The sequence below is a fragment of the Ursus maritimus genome, unplaced genomic scaffold (genome assembly GCF_017311325.1).
Source record: "Ursus maritimus isolate PB19 unplaced genomic scaffold, ASM1731132v1 scaffold_33, whole genome shotgun sequence".
In the NCBI taxonomy this organism is placed as follows: domain Eukaryota; kingdom Metazoa; phylum Chordata; class Mammalia; order Carnivora; family Ursidae; genus Ursus; species Ursus maritimus.
Window position 1 is genome coordinate 7,787,784 of NW_024425897.1, and position 22,567 is coordinate 7,810,350.

Genomic DNA, 22,567 nt, shown 5'->3' on the forward strand with positions numbered 1-22,567 from the left:
CTTTCTTTCTTTTAAGATTTTATTTATTTATTTGAGAGAGAGAGCATGAGCAGGGAGAGGGGCAGAGGGAGAGGGAGAAGTAGGCTCTCCGCCAAGCAGGGAGCCCAACGCAGGGCTCGATCGCAGGACCCAGAGATCATGACCTGAGCCAAAGGCAGACGCTTAACCAACTGAGCCACCCAGGTGCCCCTGGGATTCCTTTTCTAACATGACTGTCCCATGAGCCCAAATCCACCCGCCCCAAACCATAGCTTCCCAGAAGCTCAGGTGACCTTGAAAGGCTATCAGATTCACCTTGTTCTTTGTACATAATGAGAAACTGAGTCTGGAGGAGGAGACAAGGCTCACAAGAATCCAGGGATGAACACACCCTTGTGTCGGACCCCAAAGCACGATTATGAGCCACCCACGAGGAGCAGAGCCCACAGTGGAGAACTGCTAAGGCACGGCCAACACACTGGTTTTCTATGAGCTCGTGGGCATTAACGACCCCCAGAGCTAGGCCAAAACAGCATTTCTAAACTGTTTGGGGTACACGTACTCTCTGGGAGGCCCTTTGAAAACCCATGGTTCCAGTCACTTGAGTTTGTAAAATGCTGCGTCCTCAACCCCTTTGGAGAGTCACAGTGTGCATTAATAGTGTCAAGGCTCTGATAAGTCTTGCTGCAAAGAAACCTGCTTATTCCTTAGCCCCACCTTCCTAAAATTCATGTGAGCATGGAATCCTTACAATCATTGCCAGAATAGGGATCTCCCGGGAGTGCTAGTGGGAAATACTGGTCTTGGTAACTAAGAGAAGCTAAAATTTTCTCTGACCTTGGAGAAAATGAATACATTTTGGAGGGTGGGTGAAATAAGCAAGTGATGGAAAAATATTTAAAGAACCACAGGGCTATTTCATTCAGCAAAAAGAAGACCCACAAATTTACGGTGGCTGCCTTCAAATCCCTGGGAGTCTCCCAAGCTGCGTGGGGAGATCTCCTCTCTAGGTCCAGAGTGCAGAGTTAGGACCAATCAGTGGACGTTAGTGTAGGAAAGGAGTTGGCGCTTTTCACTAGAGACCCGCTGGCCTGATAGGAAGTGAGTTCCCCATCACGAGAGGGTATACAAGTAGCCTCTGGAAGACTAGTGGATGAGGACTGCCGAAGGACAAGATTCCTCTACGATTGTGGAGTTTCCACGGCAAAGAAATGCAACCGAGGCCAGGCCGGACTCCGTTCCCCTCTTCTCTCAAGACTGGGCAGAAAGAAAGCAGGCATGTCACATCCATCTGACATTAGGAAAATTCTTATAAATAAAATAGTTCCTATAAAAGCTGTATGAGCTCTCTCCAGTTCATCTCATCTCGTCGGTAATAAAACCAAGCCCGTAACTCCAGCGTCGTCTTGCCATCTACAAGAGGAAACGCTTATTTTAAGAAGTATAAAAAGAAAAGTAATTTACAGTCTATTAACATTTTAAAAAGTGTGTTAGCAAGAAAGGGGAATACATTACTGGCTCGACAAGGGGATCTAGAGAGATGAGAAAAGTGGAATCATATAAATTTCCCTTGGTCTCCATTTTAACCTGGAGACACGCAGACTCGTCCTGAATCCCGCTTCCTCGAAGAAGTTGGTCTGATGGAGAAAGGCGGGCCAGGAAGGGTGTCGGTCAGTGGGCATAGTGGGCAGGGATAGGGCACGGGTCTGGAAGTCAGATCTGGGGTCCCAGTTGCTCGTAAGCTGCCCAGCTTCTGTGAGCCTCAGGCAAGTTGTCCACTCAGTGAACATGAATAAATCCCCGGGTCCTCTTGTTTCTTCTACGGTGTAAAAGTCTTCGCTCTCAAGCAAGACTTGGAAGGGAGGCTGGACGGGCAGTGGGTGACCCTATCAGGTGCCCGGTGTAGGGTAGGTCCCCCCGCCCCTAGCATGGCCTCCTCTCCCCATGCCTGGGTCCTCTGTGCACATTTCCAGAGCTGAGCTAGGCCCCGGGCCGGGAGTGGAGTGGGGCGGGGATGGATTTCTGACTACAAATCAAGGGAAATACATGGAAACAATTATAGAAGGATGGACTCGAAGGAAAAACAAACCATTCCTTCCGAGGAACGCAGGCACGCGGGACTAGCCAGAGGGAGGAATGGGGGCCTTGGGGGTGATGCCAGGCATCTGGGCAGGGGCAGTAGACAGGGGGCACCCCACGACATGGGCAGGCTCCATGTGGCTGTCCCTTGGGGGTTGGGGTAAGAACTGAGCCCTGACTCGGACCTTCCGTCAGCACGACATCACATGTGACCCCTTCTTTCCATGCATCTCACACACACACACATACACACACGCACACACATCCCACCACATATACATATACAGACACAGGCCAGCACAATCTCACACGTGTGCACACATGCACCCAGACTTTATACACACACGCAGAAAACACAATCACCCACGATATGCACACACCTATACGTTCCACACACATGGGCCAACGCAAGCACACACGTGCACATACGCTCACACAACCTTGTACAACCCATGCTGTCACAGTCACACACACATGCACATGCACACGGCCTAACTTAGACACACGGCCGCACAACCATGCATATGCCAACATAATCATGCACGTGCAAACGTGCCACACCTCGCACGTATTCTCGTGTGTCTGCACAATTGCCCGTTTGTACACACACCAGTGTGTGTGCATACTTCATGGACACGCCCACACATGCACACTTATGCCGTTCGCCTTCCCACACTCACGTGCACACCCAGTCGACGCCCCCGCACCCTAACACACGTCCCACACATGCAGCCCCGCACCCAGCACGCGCATATGCCGCCCACACCCCCGCACATACCCTCACGAGTAAGCTTCCCCCTCCAGGGGCCGACACCACACGTCCCAAGGGCCGCACACACACACATTCTCCCAAGAAAGGGTCCATGGGGCACAAGTGCTTGGCGCGGGGTTGCCGGACAGACGGCCTCTCATGTGTCAGCTGCCTCCCTGCTCCAGCCTGTGTTTGTGCAGCTGTTTCCTCCCCCCTCCCCCAAGTGCAGGAGGGGGCAGGAAGAGCAACATCAGGGAGAGGGCAGGCCACTGCCGGCCCTAATCAAGCATTTCACACCCCCAGTGGGCCCAGGCTCCTCCTCTGCAAAGCCCCCACATCCAGTGGGTGGAAGCCCAAAGCTGGCTTTGTTCACAGGCTGCTGGGGACTGCAGGGGCTCCACTCCCACCAGAGGCCCGGGCCCTGCACTTGCCCCTTGCCTGAGCCCTGCTCCCCGCAGCTGGGTGCCCCGCCAAGGGCCAGCAGGCACCAAATGGGCCTTAGACAGCCCTCCTGCGCCCGTTGCCCTGTCCCAGGCCCTAGCAGTTCAAGGAGAGGCTGCGGCCCCCCAACACACTGGCCACCAGCAAGCTGGTGTCCCAGGTGAGGCTCAGCACGGTGGCGGCTATAAGATTGGAATCTGCAGAGGCCCATTGTCAGAACTCCATGCCAGCCCTGCCTCCCATAATTTTTCTTGCCGAAACGTCCTCTAAAACATCCCCCAGTCCCACATCTGGCCAAGCTGTTTTCCCCACCACCCATCTCAAATGCCTTTCCTCTGTTCTTAGCACAGGCGGCTATTCTCTGTCACCATTCAAGACAAATGCAGACGCTGCCGCCTTCCCCAGGAAGCCCTCCCTGACTCCCTCTCTTCCTCCCTGCAGAGTGAAGTGGGCGGCTCCCTCTGTGCCCCTCACTCCCGCCCTACCCCCCGCTGCCTTCATTTCCTCCCGTTTTACCCCTGTGGCATCACACGGTGGACTTCTTGCTTTACTTATTTGTGTCCTGGACCATGAGATGCCAAGGGCAGGGGCTGGGCTTCCATCGCCATAGCAACGCCCAAACTGGCACAAGGCCTGGCCCACGGTAGATGTCTGTGGAAGGAGGGCGGGATTACCCGGCCGACAGGTATAATGAAGTTCTGACTTGGCGCCTCACATCCACGGGCCTCACGGAATGAATTAGATCCCTGATCTTAATTTAAGAGTTAAATAATACCACACATATATTACAAAAGTTAGGTAAATTTCCCCTTCCCTCCTGTCATTACCTAGAAAGCTGCCAACTTCTAGATTGTAATTATGTACATGAATAATGAAATTAGCATATCTATCAGCTCACTCCCTGCTCATTACGTATGGGGAAGAACCATGCGTTCGGATTCCAAATCACCCACCTCTGGAGGCAGCCTGGGCTCTGGGCTCTGGAACGGCCCCTGGGGAGGGGCTGCGTGCACACCTCCTGTACATCCTCAGCCTGGGGTTTCTGGGAGCCCCCTAGGGACCCTCCTGGCTGGGGGGTTCATGTCTGATCCGCCTTTAACTGCATCTGATGGGTGGGTGGGAATCATCCAATGCAAGGGGGTTGGGCGCTGTGGGATGGTGGCTGGAGACGGAGGACCTGAGTCCCGGGTCCACGCCACACCACTGGGGACAAGTGGACAGGCCTCCCTGGGGCCTCTCCTTCCACCTGTGACACCTGTGAAGTGGGGATGGCAATTCATGTCTGCTCCGAAGAGTAGTGTCTGGATGCAAACACGCTTGGTTCAAGTTCTGGCTTCACCGCTCACCTGCTACAGGACTTCTCTCTGACCCTCTGTTTCTCCATCTGTAGAATAGGGATAATAGAGCAAGTGTAAGGATCCAATGACTTTCCACCGTGCCCAGCACATAATAAGCGCTCAATCAACATAAGTGATCATGGTTGTCATTGTCAAGATTGGTGTTCACCCCAGGCCCCAGGTGAGCTCCCTCTGTCATGGACTCAATGTTTGTGTCCCCCCCAGAAATCATATGATGAAACCCCACGCCACCTCCAGTGTGATGGTATTAGGAGGTTAGGCCTTTGGGATTACTGTCCTTACAAGGAGAGAGCTTGCTTTCTCCCTCGGCTCTCCACCATGAGGGGATACAAGAAACTGGTCTGTGACTGGGAGAGGGGTCGCCCCAGAACCTGGAAGTGCTGGAACCCTGACAACAGACGTCCCGCCTCCAGAACACTGAGAAATGCTTTCGTGCGTATCAGCCATCCAGTCTGTGGTCTCGTCTCACACCAGCCCCGGCTGGTGAAGACACTCTCCTCATACAGCTTCTTGTCACGAAATGGGACCAGAAATGAAACCACGAATCAGCACTCAGGTCTGCCCGGCCTCTCTCCTGGGCATCCCCAACTCCTGGATCTCCCCGGAATTCTGTTGGAATGCCAAGTTCTGGACTCTCTCTACCCGCCCTCGCCCATGCTGCCCTCCACATGGAACCGAAGCCGCTGCCAGGTGGATGGGTGAGGACTGGCCCGGTGCTGGTGCGGTGCTCACTTGCTCACGCGTCCTCACTCCCTAGACCCTTTACCCAGGGCTCGCTGTGGGCGACATCGGAGGCAATGGGGAGCCGGCACCTACTTGAAAGCGGGGGAGGGCGAGATTCACAGTCTGGCTTTGCAAACTAGAAGTGTCAGGTTGCTCTGGGAACCTTTGTCCAAATGCCTCTGACCCCACAGAGAAGGACCTGGGGCCCCAGCTGGGACCACCCTTGCACCCCGGCTTTGTCTGCCTAGTTCTGTGGGGCCGGCTGACTTCCCCTCAAGCCCACTAGAGTCCTAAATTGGCTGGACGCCTTTGCGAGCATCACGGTTGCCCCTGGGCGGACTGAGATGGTCTCACCCTTCTCCTAGTGCTCACCATCTCAAACTTTGCCACCACTAACTGGGCTTTTCCATCCAGTGACTCTGAGCTGAGCCACACTGTTTCTCATTTCACAGATTGGGGATGGGAAGGGTAATCCCAGGGTCATGGCAAGAGTCCATGGAAGCTTCTAGCTGAGACCCACGAGACTGGGCATCATCAAAAGGCGAAGCTACGCATTACTCATACCTTTTCCACCTCCTTCCTCCTCCCCCCACCTCACCATGGCCCCTGCAGGACACAGGCCACGTAGGTAGGTGCATGTTAGGAATAATACCGTCATAATATTGGGAGCCAACCAACGGAACACCTACTCCAAGCTCCATGCATTTCACATATGTTCCCTCATTTAATCCTTGCAACGCACTTAGCACAGTGCCCGGCACATAGAAAGAGCTCGGCAAGTGTCTGTGCGTATAGGAATGAGTTAGTTAAACAACTGAAACAGACGTAAATATCTTGACTTCAACCCCATGCTAGGAGTCAGATAGAGCCGCGATTGAATCCTTACTCTTCCCTTTAGTAACTCTGTGACCTTAGCCACGTTGCGTCCCTTCTCCGAGACTTGAGTGTTCCCATCTGTAAAGTGGGCTGATGTGAGGCTTCCACGAAGCTCCGTGTATGAAGCGCTTGGCGCCGCGCCCGGGCCAGCCCGGAGCACAGACAGAAGGTTTTTGTTACTGCTTTTGTTGTTCTAGATGTTGTTGTTTCCAACTGTCCACTCAGCCAGCAGTCATGGGTTAGGAAATTAGAGACCAGGGGTCACCCATGCGTGGTCGGGAGGCCTCATCCAACTCCCAGATGTGTTTTGTTTGGCTAACATCGTGCTTCGTCCATTTCTTTTTTTTTAATTGAATTAGTTGCCAACATCTAAAGATTGGGAGATTTCACAGAGTTTTGGTTTCTCTTGGAACTTCAGAAGCTTGGGCCACATCAGAATGACCTTCACCCACAGACAAGGTCAGCTGGAGCCGAGAAGCGTCCACCTCTTCAGATAAGGCACGATGTCCCCAGTCTGCCCCAGTCCCCACCCCTCCCTGTCGCCTCCCTCCCAGCGGGCCATTGGGGGCACTCACTGAGGTGGTCCCCCTGCTGCTGGGGAGATTTTGCCTTTCAAAGCCCTGCTCTAGGTCTTCTCTTTTCTCTTCGGTGAGATCCACCGAGAAAGGTCCAAGTCGCTGAGTGAACCGAGAGGAGTTCAACCAGAAGAAAAACACACACCTCACAGTGGTAACACGGGCTCTTCTCCCAACCTCACAGCTGGGGCCTGGAATGGAGTTCACACAGCTCCCCCCCGCCAAAGCTCTGTCACCCTCTGGATGCTGAAAGCCGCCCTCCCACCCATGCCCACTCTAGGCGCCCCCAGAGAGCCTTGGGAGGAGACTCAGCCCTCCAGGAAGGAGGAGGGTGAGCAGGGAGACCAGCTCCCCTCCCACTGGTCCGGGCTGCCACTTCTTGACTATAGTTGGGGACCCAGGAATGAGTTGATGATGATGGCACGGTGTACCCAGGGCCCAGCTTTCAGCCCGAGGTCGCACCGACAGACCATCCCGTTTGGAAAGTTCTCTTGACATTCCTGAGCCCGGCCGCCTTGCCAAAGAAAACTCAAGCAAGGCTTGTCTTGGCACCGACTCAACCCCCAGCCTCAGCAGGAAAACCAAAAACATTTACACAGCTGGGCCGCGACGCCCGCTCCCCTCAAGAGTTTGTCAGGGCTCGGGCGGCTCGACCGACTCGGGGGGCACCTCTGAAGGGGCCTGTGTTCCCGAGCACGGCCAGGCAGGGCCGGCCAGACAGAAAACACTGCGGCCATCCCCGGGAGGCGCGAGAGAAAGTGCTAGAAAATGAAGGCCAGCAGGAGCCTGGGGGCTGGGTTTGGGTCGGTCGGCGGAGCGTGACCCCCGACTGCGACCACATCTGCACAGGCCAGCCCGGCCGGCCCGCCACCCCACCTGTGCACGCTGACCAAGAAAACGGTCCCAAGAAAGAGCCAATGCAACTCTGGGGACCCCAGGGGCCCCCATGCTGACAGCTTCACAGACAGCCTCTTCACCACTCTCTCTGTACGCTCAATTCCCCTGTCTCTTGTCCTAGTTGCCTTTCCAGGGGGTTCTCTGATGCTCTCCACATCCTCTCCCCTGCCAGGCACCCTCGATGACGCCCATCTGGCCTCCTGTTCTCATGACCAAGGATTAGGGCAAAGAAGTCCCAGAGGGTGTGGTTAAAAGCCAGGAGGCCAAACGCATCAATGAGCACGTTGGGGGTTAGGGAGTGGGGTGCAGATTACCCACGAAGCCCCTCTTGAACCCTCCACTTGTCCCTCCTCCCCCATACTTCCCCTCCACCACTACCAGGAGATTTCTTCACTCTCCCCATGTCGGTGATCATTTCTTTTGGTTTTCTTTAGACCTGAAAACAACATGGTTTAGTTTTGCCTCTTCCTGGATCTTATAGAAATGGAATAATAATAGTAATAATATTAATTATCCATGGATGGACCCAACCCCAGTAATAATAATTATTATTTTGTGTCTGGTTTCTTCCCTTCAACATTATTTGGGGAGATTGCCCCCATGTTGCCACATATTCCTTTTTACTGTTGTATAATATTCCATGGTGCGACCGTGTCAGTGTTCCTTTCTTTTACTACCAATAAATTTTGGCTCATTTCCAGCTTGGGGCTATTTTAAGACTATAAATAATCTTACCTTCTGGTGTCCCAATGCATGGCACATAGCAAGTTTTGTAGTCACAAACAGGTTCTGTAATCAAACACAAGTTCAAGAAAAGCTGTATTACACAAAACTAAAATGGCTTGTTTCCCTACAGGACTTGTCAGAACCTTTCATGTTTTAATGCCTTGACATGCTCTGCGACTCTTCACAAGCACTGCCACTGTGCCAGGCCCAGATGAGGCAAGGGTGAATAAACCTGCACTAGGGAATAAGTGGGGTGGTTGAAAAGTATTAGCCTTAAAATCTAGTTGTGGTTTCTACCTCTTCCTGATTTGCTGTGCAGGCGCGGGCAACTCCCTTGCCCTCTCTGGGCTTCCGTTTGCTCATCTGCAAAATGCAAGATGAGGAATTGTGGCTCCTAAGAGGCTTCCTCCTCCGACATTACAGTACTCATATACAGTTGTTTTCATCAGCCTGGAAGACTTGGGGTGGGGGGAGGGCATTTGACCTGAGTCTTGAGGATTTAGGCATTCCCGGCAGAGGGGAGGGGAGGAAGGACAGCATTCACAGGAATACAATCCGGGATGCCTAGAGCTAGTTTAAGGGAAAGTAAGCAGAGCAGGGGCTGATACAGGGATTCATGCAGCAGAATAGACAAGACAAATGCTGGGGTGTCTGGGTGGTTCAGTCTGTTAAGCGTCTGACTCTTGATTTCAGCTCAGATCATGATCTCAGGGTCCTGGGATCGAGCCCCACATCCAGTTCCCAGCACAGCAGGGAGTCTGCTTGTCTCCCTTTCCCTCTGTGACTCTCTCTGTCTCTCTCTTTCAAATAAATAAATAAATCTTAAAAAAAACAAAAACAAAAAGAAAGAAAAGACAAATGCTTATACATTGCCAACCCCATTTCTATCCCTACCCCCCCCCCCAAGGGAACCACCAGAGGCAGGCAGAGACACCTAGAGCACAATTCTCAACAGGGTCTAAAGTTTGCTCCTTGGGGGCCAAAAAATCTTACAGTTATACATATAGTCCATATGCAAATATCCAATATATTGGTGATATGAAAATTTCACAGGTGGAGGTGTGGGAAGGTAAGGAAAAATGCCTAAAAGCCTTCCTTAGGAGGATGATAATTTTTAAAAGGCTCATCTATAGGTCGCCAACTCAAATAAGCACAGGGACCAGGCCGGAAACTTAGAGAGTGAAGTAAGTGGTGGTGTGGGAGGCAATAAGGAGGGGTGGGGACTGCGGCAAAGTGGAATGCCCAGACTAAGTACAATACATCCATTTTTGCTTTCCAAATCATGGTTGAGGCCAAATAAAACACTTCAGCAGGCTGGATCAGCCCTGCTTTCCCCCAGTTTGCAGCCTCAAGTTTAAATAAAGAACCAGCCCAGGCCCAGCTTCTGTGACCAATACAATGGCAGCACACGCTCCAGCTTAATGCCAATTGGCAGCCGCCACGTGAGGTGTGCACCCCCCACAACCCCCCCCCCACACACACACCATTTCAGTGGCTTCTTCAAGCATCCTCCCCAGACAGGACCCAAAGCCTTGTTCCACAGCGTGCACACATGCATATTACGGGGATTACTGTTGCATGATGTATAATTAATGATACTGAAAAAATATGCAGATTGGCAATCACCGATTGACTGCTACGATCAGATTCCCCAACATGGGCTGATTGATTGGCTGCCTGTAATCACCATATTCAACACCAGTTTCTCCAGCACATGTGCAAACCGATCCTGGCAAGGGGGGCCCGTGCCTCATCAGTTCTAAGAGACACAGACCTTGCATGGGAAACTTTTCTCATTGTTCCATGGAAGGCGCCCTTGGCCCCTGGGCTCTGGGAACCAGGTATAGTGCAATCACCTAGGGAAGTATAATTACTGCCATTTTGCAGATACAGGAAGAACGGTGCAGAGAGGGTATTTTGCTCAGGGACCCACAGCTACTCGGGGGATCCAGGATTCCAGATCAGTCTACTGATTCCAGCATCTAGGCTTTTCCTTTTCCAACAAGTTCCTGACCTCCTGAAGCTGATGGTGCAGCAGGGGAGGAAAAGGATATGCTCCCCCATTCATCCAACATCTGCTGGACACATCCTGTGCGGGGAGCCTCTTTACTTACCCAGGGGCCCCTCAGGACCCCCCAACCCTCTCTCTCTCTCTCCACAGGCTTCTCCTCCTCTGGCCTTTCCATGTCACTGGGGCTTCCTTACAACATGACGGCTCAGCTCCCCGCTCAAGAGTTTCGTGAGACCCAGGTGCAAGCTCGCTAACTTTACGACCTAACTCCAAAAGTTCCAGAACACCACTTTCCAAACTTTTTATAGGCTAGTTGTCAGTCCAGCCCAGAATCAAAAGGAGGCACATGGATCCCATCTCATTATGGCAGGACGGGCAAAGAATTCGCCAGCATCTTTACCCCAACACGTCCACCTAACCTTCCCTCTGAAGATACCCGTGAGAACAAGATGGAAGGGCTTACTTAGCTCCAGGCCGGCCCCTGGAGATTCCGCACGTGTGAATCTAATCATGTGGTCACCACGCCCCAGCTGTGACCACCTCTGACACTCTCACCAAGCTTTCTAAAGCCCCATGATGTCAGGCACAGCCTGTCCCCAGAAGCCCTGTGTTCCAGTCTGTTTTATGCCAACAACATGCCACCACTCCTCCTGCCCCAGGGCCTTTGCACACACAATTTCCTCTGCCTGGGATGCTCTTCCGCCCACCTCCCTCAATCTGGTTACCTTCTCATCGTACATCTGCTCTTGCCTGAAGCATGACCTCCTCCGGGAAGGCCTCTGTGACTGCCAGAGCAAATTGGTTCCTTTGTCAAACGTTCTCTCTCCACGAACCCCGTGGCCCTCCCTCACAGTATGGATCACAGTTTAGAATTGTGCAATTATGTCTTGACTGAATTATAATCCTGTCTCCCCTGGACTCAGAGTGTTGTGTTTCCTGCCATGTCCCTTCACGCTGAGCACACAGCCTGGCATCAAGACTCCATAAATGCTCATTGGACGGAAAGAAGGGGAGAGGGAAGACCAAAGCAGCGGGGTTTACCATCGTCATGCCACCATCGCCAACACTGCCCCTATCGACGGCAGCCACTGGCTCTGCCCTCACCTTGAACCAGCACTTGGAGGACTTTGCTCAGACAATCTGGACCCCTGATCTCCAGACGGCCCTGCCAACATTACTACCCAACACACACACTTCCTTCAGGGTCGGGGTGGGGTGTCTATGTGGCAGCTCAATGTTGACCCGCGAAAGGCCTCAGCGACTGGGTGGGAGCTGTTTTGTTTCACCAGGGACAGCTACTGAGTGGGTCTTTCTGCTCTGCGAGCAGCTGGGAACACTGGGGCTAAGTCCAAAAGAGGCCCGAGGGTCAGGTGACCCCCACGGAGACTGGGTCCCTCTCCACCACCACCGTCCCTGACCCCGGGAGCCCAGATGCCTTAGAAGAAAGTCTTATTCGCCTTGTTCGGGCAGCAAGCGGGCTTGCGTTCCATGCAGCTCCGGGAGCTCCAAACACTCCCCACCACTGGGCCTTGCCTCCAGCAATGCATCCAGCACAGCCCGGCTCGGCTCACCGTTGACAAGGTCATTCCCACTGACCACACAGTAGGATGCATGCGCTCGACGGAAGAAGTCACGGTCAGCAGTCTTGCCGCTGCAATGATTCGGGACATAGGCGAGATCCATGTCTACAAGGGGGCCAGAGCCACACTCGGAACCCAAGGCCGACGGTCCTGTTTTGAGTCCATTGACTGGGCCTTTGGACATGGGGCTATGTCCATCCCCATCTCTGCAGGAGTGACCTGGCTTGGATTTTGTGTCCTAATGCACACAAAAGCTCTCCAAATGGCAGTCGGGAGCTCGCGCATGGCGGCGGTCCCCATCTAAAGGGCACCTGCTATCGCTGGGCTCCCCACCATCCCCCATGAGGGGGTACATGGGGAAACCCTCAGATGAGGAAGCTGAGGCCCAGGCAGGGGAGGTGACCTGCCCTAAGTCATCCAGGCCGTAGGTCACGGAGCCGGGGGATGGACTGTGGTGTCCACCCACATGGTCCAGGGCCTTTGGGGGCCGGGGGACGGGCACCAACCTAAGGTCATCATAGGTTAGGGGTGGGAACAGCAATGACAGGAAAAGCAGGGCCACCCCCAAACCACATGCCCCCATGTGCACACTCACGCACACTCATTCACACTCACACCCTCGTGTGTATATGTACATGCAGTACACAGCCCCACACACCTGCAGGCTCGCCCTCAAGTGTCCGATCCGCACACAAGCACGCCCGTCGGTGCCCGCTCGCACGCTCAGCCGCGTGTTCGCACGCCTCTGACATGTCCTAGCACTCGGACACACTCACGTCTGTACACCAAGCTTCACGGGACCCACCGCTCCACACAGGCTCCCACGCGCGTGTTCATTTCACGCGCATTCACGTGCCATCACACGTTCACACGCATGTGTTCTGTGGCATCCAGAAGCATCCTATGCCTGACTCGGAAGCCTCACGGCGCCCAGGGGCACGGTGCCCAGCGCACGATGTGGTGGCTGACAGCACCCCGGAGAGAGGGTGGGCGCAATGACTGACCGTCCCCGGCCCTGGGGGCCGCCCCTCAGCCCTGCATCTGGGTAATGGGCGCATAACAGGATGAACGTCTGCACACACACACCCCCTCCCGTTTCCCAGCCTTGCCTGCTGTGGTCCTCCAGGCAGATGGCATGCACTCTTGCAGAAGCACTCGGGCTCTAGAGCCAGCCCCAGCCTGGCTCCACCACGTCCTCGGGCAAGGTCCTCACCTCCGCTTGGCCTCAAAGAACCCATCTCAAGGGGCAGCGTCCAAAAAAGATGATTCATGCAAGGCTCTTGGGGTTTGTCTACCGCAAAGCTCTCAATAAATTTCAGCTCTTAGGAGCAGTGAATCACAATTATTATGTGTATTATTATTGGGGAAGATGGCTGCTGTTTTGCAGGGAGCGCTGTGGAAGTGTGGCAGGGAGCTGCTCCTGAGAGCAAGCTCTGGCATCCGTGCCAGGTGGATGGGGAAGAAGCCAGAAAACCCAGAGGTCCGGGGCCATTTAGCCATGCGGCTGCCAAGCAGCCTCGTGACACCCCCAGTGACACCTGCGGGTTGCATCACGTCACCAAGGTCATGCCAGGTTTCCTTCTATTCCCTCCGCCGAGGCTGGGCTCATATCTCTGCCCTTGTGGGGGCAGCTAGACCCCCCATGCCCCCAAAAGTGAGCCTCGCTGATTCCAACAGGTTGCAAAGCAGAAATAAACAGAATCATTGCCGAGAGCCTCTGCCGCCTCAGACGATTTCCTTGGGTTGTCCTTCAACTATGTTGAATAGAAAAGGGACAGAAGACACGATTAAAGCAATGTATGATTCACCATAAATAATAAATCAATAACCATCGGTGATTTGCCCATCTCTCTTCAACTGGGTTTAAAACAAAAAATTAAATATAGAACAAAGGCAACTCTAAAGGAAATATGAGAAACAGCGGGAGAGAGATTTTCCTGCTGTTTCTTGCCTTAAAAAAAAAAAAAAAACAAACCCTCCAAGGGAATCAGTCTTGGCTGAGGGGGAGGACTGGGTGGCTCTGTGGGGGGTCATCATCCAAGCATACCGCCTGACTAAACGCTCCCCCAACCCCCCAAACCATGGTTTTCGTGCTGTACAACAAAGGAGGAAACCGCCCAGAGCAGGGGCTGGGGACTGGGATGGGCAAGCCAGGGTCTGGGCACGTCGGACTGGACTCCAAGCTCTGCCATGTTACTGACCATGGGGCCCTGGGCTTCACTGCACCTCCAGGCTCCCCATCCGCAAAATGGGGGTCAATCTCCATTCTCCTGGGGCCACTGAGACAATGGAATGAGATCTACCAGTAGGGGCTGGAACCATGGTGACAACTAGTGAGCTCACCCAGTCACATGCCATTCTGGGTCCGAAAATGTGCCGCCATTTTTGTTCAAAGCAGGACCTGGGGTGGGCTTCTCCTTGGTGGGTCGTACCACTTTCCGTGGCCTTCCATGGCACACGCTGGCACCAGAGTTCACCTTCTGACCCCCAAGGGTTGATACCCAGCCTGTCCCACTGTGTTCCTGCCACCAGCATTTTGTTGACGCCTACTATGTGCATGCCAGGCGAAGCCTCCATCTGCCCTCTGAGCTGTAGGGTTTTCTTTCTCGCAGGATGGCACAGGAAGTCTGGGAAGTGAAGGGGGAAGAACAGGGTGGACCAGATGTCTGGCTCCTCAGCCCCACCACTGGCCTGGAGACCACCTCCCTGTCTGTGGCTTCCGGGACTGTCCCTGGTCAGCAGCCTCCAATCTCCAGTCCGGGATGCCCAACAGCTCGCTGGCTTGTCCACATGCCTGGTCTGCCACTCCCAATTGTTTCCGCCTCCCTAGAGCCACATCCTTGACCAAGCGACCTCCCAGTGCCTTCTCCCTCTGATTCTGGGCTCAGGTCCTCGTTCGGCCAATGGGCAGCCAACAATGTGATGCAAGCAACGGCTTTAAAAGCACGTGTGTGTGGGCTTCTTCTCGATTTTCCACCTCTGTCGAGTCACGAATGCATGCTTGGGCTAGCCTGCTGGATGTGTGGAACTGAGCCAAGCCCCCCAGTCAGGCCAGAGGAAGCCAGGCCCACTCTAGGACATTGAGCAACCCCAGCCAAGATCAGCCGAGCCCAGCCCAGGCTGGCCGAACCATATGGGCACATGAGCTACACAAATGTTGATCACTGATGTCCCCTGAGCTTTAGTGGCTGCTTGTTACGCAGCGTTCGTGTGGTCATAGATAACCGATACACTCGCCAACTCCTCAGACTTGACATGAGCCCAGCTTAAACTCACTTTCTTTGTCCTCCAACTGCCCCCCAAAGCCCCCCTCACCAAATGCGCCTACCTTCTACCCCGGAGCTCATGCCAGAAATCTGGGCAGTACCCTCAACTTCTCCCTCTCCATAACCTTCCCATGTACGGGTGCTGTGCCATAAATTCCACCCCCAAACATCTCTGGACTTGGACTCATCTCTCCTGAACACCTGGCTCTCACACTCAGATCATTTCCATAGCCCCTCACCTCTGAACTAGTCTCCCCCATCCAGATCTATCCTTGCCAATTATGTATCCATCCAGCCCCCAGGAAGAACTTTCTAAAAAGGAATCTACTGAAAACCATCCACAGACAGCCAGAAATGCACTCCAGCCTGGCTTGCCTCCTCGCCAGACCCCTATTCTATTCCCTTAAGTATCTTTCCCTCCAGCACACAAAACTACCACACCCTTCTCTGCAAACACCATCCTCCTTCAGGATTCTGTGCCTTTGCCTATGCTGTTCCCACTGCCAAAAATGCTTTTCCCCGCCTCTCTCGCATTGGTAATTTCTATAGAACTCCTTCCTAAATGATCACAAGCATCACCTCCTCCAGAAAGTTTTGAGCTGCCCCAGGAAGAGGTGCAGCAGCCCAGAGGAGAGACCCCTCTTCTGTGAGTGAGAGATAATTCACCCTTTTCTTGGAACTTAGGGAAAGCTTGCTCTGGGACTTTGACCTTTGGCTTCCACTGGTCCTTTGCAGAAAGCACATGGCCCCGGAGTAGTAGGACTGGTCTTAAGTCCTGGCTTGTCCTCTCCCTAGCTGGGACTTCAGTTGTCTGGGTCTCAGCAGTCACCAGAGTTGCTAGTGAAATATGAGAACCGAGAACCCATCCAGCCTTGCATAGAATACAAGGGCTCATTGGATCCTCCCCTGATCCCACTGTGCAGAGGAGAAAACTGAGGCTTCAGGGGGCCAAATGATTTGCCCAAGGCCACATGATTTGGGTGCAGACAGATGGAGAGTTAGGGGTGCCCTCCCAAGGGGTCTTCAGAGAGTCAAGATGGAGAGGCCCCAGACTCTTCCCTTCTACTCCAACATGGTCCCCTTCCCCCACCTCAGCCTTCCCCGACTTTCCTCCTGTCTCATTCCAGCAGTGCCCCTGACCCTTGTCCCCGGGGCCAGGGTTGGATTACAGACAAAGTTCCACCAGGTGGGCAGGGGAGGCTCCGCCCCTACCCGTGACCTCTGCCAAGGGATGAATGGGGGCTGCGTGAGGCAGAGACAAGGCTACCCAACGAGGGAGGAGATAAGAACATAAAAGATGGGCTGGTGCTGAGGCCAGAGTCGGAAGCCAGCGGGAGACGGTGAGATGGTCCAGTCACAAATGGGAAACCGGCCGGCCCGGCATTCCAGGAACTTTCAGTGGCCAGTCCATACAGAGTCCCCGGCCTCCAGACTCCTGATCCAGTGCTCCTCTGAGCACTAAGCATAAGCTCCCTTGCCCTCAGTTGGAGTTCCACCTTTCCCTCATCCCGTCTACAATCCAGAAAGGCCGGCAACCCGGACACGACGCCTGGACCCCATTTACATGGGAGAAACTGATGCCCCAGGGGCAGCACTGCCACACCCACAGACAGACAGTGGGGGGGCTGGAATACAGGTCCAGCCTCATCCTCCAGGTCAGGGTAGACACGGGCAATCCTGGATCCTGATGTGCTGAGGGGGAACGCGGCTCTGCAGACTTTGGTGCATACTACGTGCGCGGGTTATAAGGTGAGCAAGACAGGTGGGCACCCCCCTGTTCGGGGCTCACAGCCAGAGGTCAGTGCAGTGTGTCGGGCAGTGATGAGGGGACCAGGCGTGAGGGGCCAGAGAAGGGCACTATTCCTTTGTGCGGCAGCCCGTGGGGCACGGCTAGCCCATCCCACAGATGAGGAAAAACAGCTCGAAGCTGAGATGGCCACCAGGGCCCGACCTTGGACTCCCTTTTCCATGGTGTCCTTGCCCTCTGCATCCCTGGGACCTCCTCAACTTGGATGCTTTATGTCCGGAAGGCTGTGCCCGTGGACAGAGGGCAGAGGACTGGCAGGGCCAGAGCAGGCCACCGGCATCCACCAGGGTCCCCAGGAGCCTTGAGACGCAGGAGAGGGCCTAAACCCAGTTCGCTGAGATGATGGGGGGACCCCAGGTGCCACGGAGACTTGGGACGAGGCTGTCACTCACGGTGCGCGTGCCCCCAACTCACACGCAATCTCGTTGGCTTGGAAGCGGCCCGTCTGTAGCTTCTAGACGTCAGGACGGACCCAAAGCAAATCCAGAAATCAAACTTTGCTCAAAGGCACTTGCAACGCGCTCCTGTGGGACCAGAAACTCTCTGCATTTCTCGGGCTATGACAGATCCCGGCTCCGTGACAAAATCACGTGCTTTATTTTGCCAACGTGGCGCGTTCTTACGCAGCTGGCCTTCTGCCCACCCGTCCGCCTCCCTCCTCGGCGTTCCCTGGAGAAGCCTCCGAGACCACTGGCACGCTCGTGTTGCAATGCGGGGACTGAGGGCTGGGCAGGGAGGGGACCTGCCCAAGGTCACACAGCTGGAAGGGAGTCCGGCCAGCGCCAGCAGCCTGAGGCCAGACCACCCCTCCCCAACCACTGCCTTCGACCTGTGGAAAATGAGCTCAGTCGGGGTCTTTTCTACTTTCTTTTTCTCTCTTGGCCTTATTTGCTCTTCTGTCTTTGTTTCTCTGCGTGTTTTTATTTTCTCCTTCAGTCCTTCCTCCGCTCATGCCCTCTCCTGTGTCTTTCCTTCTCCTCTCCCTCTTCTTGCCTCTCTGTCTGTCCGTCTGAGTGACTTTCTCCATTTCTCTACCTCCTCTTCCCTTCCACTCCCTTCCATCCCCTCACCTCTCTCCCTGTCCTCCCTTTGTCTCCTGAGACCCCCTTCCTCTCCCCTGCACCCTCTGGCAGACCTGCCCACCCTTCCCCCAGTGGCCTTCGGAGGGGGCCGCTCTGTCTTTCTGCACCAGCCCCCCACCCTTGGCAGAAGGTTCGCGAGGTCCTGCAGCCCTGGCTCCGGGGCGCAGGCCCAGCGGAGGGGCATGGAGCAGCCAGAAAGCCCCCTCCCCACCGGACCACCGGGCGGTATAGCTGTAGCCAAGAAGGAGCCCCCACCCCAAAGGAAAGAGCAGCTTGATGGAAGGCGGCTTGGGGCTGGGCGGACATGAGCCCTGATTAAAGAATGTGCTTCCCGCGAAGCCTGGTTTGCATTACCTCCGGCCGGGCCGGCTCCAGGCTGACAGCTGGACACACTTTTCCAGGGTGCAGGGAAGGGAGTTGGACCGTCTGGGTGCACACATGCGTGGGCTCCGTCCCGGACAGCCCTGTAATGGCTTTCGCATGGAGGAGGAAACAAACTTCTCCAACCTCAAGCACCGATTTTCCTGTCAAGAGATTTCGGATCCAAAAAAAAAAAAAATTATAATCACAAAGAAAAGGGCTTTGCAGTTTGCACAAAAGGGCCAGGCTGTGTGAAGTCAGACTCTGAAATGGAACCAGAAACCGGAGACAATGGGGCAGGAAGAAAGAGGTGGGGGAGAGGGACTAGGGCATCTGTCCCAGGCCCGGAAGGACAAGGGGAAACCCCTGCCCAAAGGAGCGCCTCAGTCCGGGCCTTGCCTCCGGCGCCCCTTCCCACTGCCACCCCCTCCCTCTGTCCACCCCCTTCTCCGCATGAGCCCAGATTTCAGCGTTGGGCTCCTGGTCTGAATCCCAACACCTCCAGGGACAGCTGCCATAGACCCACCCAGTCCCCGCGTCGTCCTCTGTTAAAGGGACCCGGGGAGGCTGAGAGAATTCTCGGGGCTGAGACCATTTCCGGGCTGGAGCGAGCTCTTCATCCTCTGAGGAGAGACTCAAGCCAGAAGGCTGCAAACCCGAGATCCATCCTGGCTCCTGCTCTTGTCTTCGTTCCATGTGACCTTGGGGTCTCCACTTGCCTGTCTGTGAAATGGGCAGGTGGGCCCGGAGCCCTCACAGATCTTCCGAGCTTCCTAATCTGCTCTAGAACTTGGCCTGCGGCGGGGGGGGGGCGGGGGGGCGGGGGTGCTCCCAGGACAGATCCCTGCTGGTCCCCCCCACCCGACGCTTCACAGCCATTGCTCACACAGTTCCCCCTCCCTGACGGTCCTTCGCCTCACCCAAGGGCCCTGCTGGAGTCGGCTCCTCCTAGGGAAATCCTCTCTGACCCCCAGCAGACTAGGGGCCTTGGATGTCACTCGTGCAGCCCTGAACATGGCTTTTGTTACCCGGTATGACTCCTACTATTTCCATGAGGTCTTGTTCAATATCTTCCAGAGCCTTTCTACACCCTAGCACCCGAGACGTCGGGGACCCCGAACTCCTGTTTCCCCTACCCCTTCCCCCCACAGCATGGGGTACCACAGTGGCATGCCGAATTATAAGAAATTAAATACATGTAGAATACCAATCACTGCCGGGCCTTGAGGCTTGGCTACAGCCGGGGACGGATGGATGGAGAGAGGTTGAAGTACGAGCTTACAAGGCACCCACGTCAGGTCCACACCAGGCCCTCTACATGAATTACCTCGTTTGACTCTCACCTAGGACGCAGGTGCTGTTACGATCCCCATTTTGAGGAGGAGGAAGCCGAAGCCCAGAGAGGGTAGGTAAGTCGTCCAAGGTCACACAGCCATTGTGGCAGAGATGTGATTGGGTCCCAGGCAGTCTGGCTTCAGAATCCATGGACTCGGTCACTCAGCCAGACTGCAGCCAAACATGAAGAGATCATGACAGCAGGCATGTTTCCCCCCCACCTTCTTTGGGCTCCAGGTTCCCGGGACCAGGAGCCGGGGCTGGCTCCTCTCCGCAGGGAGGGGACTGCGAAGTGGCTCCCGATCCTCTGTGGGGTGGTTTGGGCCCATTTTATAGCTTTGAGGACTTGTGGTTACACCTGGCTCCAAATCCCCCCTCTCTCCCACCTACACACACAAGGGGCCATTGACCGGCTGTCTGACCTTGAGCAGGACACCTCACCCCTCCGAGCCTTGGTCTGCTCATCTGGGCAATGGGAATAATGAAATCTGCCCCACAAATGGACGCCCTCACGTTGCAGACACGTACCCAGACAGCTCGGGGCTGGGCACACCTAGCAGTTCCAGCCAGAGCCCCATTTCAGGGGGCAGCTGGGGCCTCTGCTGAAGAAGCCCTCGAGTCTCCGGGACCCAGCTGCCTTCTGGCTTGGGTCCAGCCTGGCCGCAGCCGCCAGTCCTCCGGGCTTAATATCCTTGGCGGCCAGGCTGGAATAAGCTGCCTTTCAAGAGGGGAACTTTATTTATACGCCGATGCCAGTCGCGCTCCTGCTATTAGAAATTTCATCGGCTGCTCTGATTTAGGGCTTTTGCCACGAGCTGCCAATCGCGGCCGCCTCCCGGCCCGGCCTGCAGCTCGGCCAGCCTTGTTCCGGCTCACAGCGGCAGAAATGAACATTATTTAATTTCCCGCCAGCGGGCAGTGAAAGCCAGGGCTCCCCCTCCCACTGGACGATGTATTTATTCAGTTCTTTTTGGAAACAGCGTCTGGGGAGGGGTCTGCTGGGCAGCTCTAGGAACAGCACTAGTCCCCTGCTCCCTGGCCTGGGGAGAAGCCCTCTCCACCCCTGGGGCCGAGGAGGGGTACCCCAAGCTGGGATCCCAGAGTGACCTGAACCCCTTGATCCACCCTCCTCCTGAGGTGTCTTTGCTTGGGAGATGTCAGCAGCAGACCCCGGATAAGCACTCCAGGGCGGGTTTATCTGGGAGCAGATCCCAGGAAACACCCTCAGGGGACTAACGAAATGCAGCCGGAAAGGGACAGCAGCCGACTCAGGCTACACAGATAAGTGGGTTCCACTGGGGGCCCCTGGGGCTCAGATGTGCCAGGACCTCTGGGAGACCGTGGAGAACGTGCATCTCGGGGTCATGCGCCCAAGGGGCAAGGAAGGCAGAGGAGTAATACCCTAGCACCCATCTGTCATTGGATAAGGACTCCCCGCCCAGGGGAGGGGCGTTAATTCCCCAGCACTTCTCCCGTGCCCCACATTCAGACCGAACACATATCTGCAGCCATCTGGTCGTCTTGCGCGGGGGATACGGGCAGGCACCGACCCCACGAGGCTGTTCATCCTCCTTGTCACCTACTCAAAGGACACCTCCTTCAGGAAGCCCTCCGTGAACCATCCCAAGAAAGAAACCTTATACATCACCATTTTGTCATCCCGTTACTTCTTTCCTGGTACATATCATACGCCAGGATTATCCCCATCATTGTTTGTGCCTTTATTGGTCATCACCCCCACGGGACTGAAAGTCTCCCTAAGCAGGGGGTCATGTCTATCTTAATGTCCAGTATAGCCCTTGCACAAAGCAGGTGTTCAACAGATGTTTTTGCAGTGGGTAGGGGATGCCCAATTTGTATAATATTCCTGGTCCTGGGTCACTTACCCCAGTACTTGGCACAGGCAGCGCTGTTTACATGTGATGACAGGTCCCTCAACACTCAGGCCAAGCTTTCGAGGAAGGTATTGGCATGCCCATTTGACAGATGGAAAGATGAATGCACAAAGATGCTGCATTAAACTCAGCTGCAGACTTGCACAAGACCCACATCGTGCTCCATCCTGTCTGCAGCCCCAAAGAGCAGGTGAAAAGTTTTCTGGACCTCATTTCACAGCTGTGAAAGCTGAGGCCCTCTGGGACACCCCAGAGGCTGGGGACAAATGGGGTCCCCGCCCTTGTAGGGCCTGTAATATCTTCAATGCTAGAGGATGTCAGTGGAGAAGAGTATTCAAAAAGGCAATCAGGGGGTGCTTCCTGGAAGTAGTGACTTTTTTCCCTTCTCTTATAAATAGTCAAACAAGAAAGAAAATCAGTCCCTGGAGATTTGGGGAGGCAGGAAATTAAAAATGTTTGATGACCCACTAGTCCCTACAGCATGTCACTTAGAAACTTTTATGTACAAGACACCTCCAAAACAGAAATTCTTTACTATGTAACATAATGTTTTATACGTAATAAGTTTTAACATGTCATGACTCCAGATTACCTAAGCTGGGAGATTAGATAAAGAACAGTTAAAAATCAAATGGGGAAGAGAGCACAAGAAACAAAATTGTAACTACGTGAGGAAGGAAAGAAGGAAGGAAGGAAGGAAGGAAGGAAGGAAGGAAAGAGCAAGGAAACCCCAAGGGAAAGAGACAGGTGGACAGAACACAGTGGAGAGAGGCATTTCCCTGGACGATGGATTCAGCACAGGGGTGATCCTGGAGCCTTTGTCTGT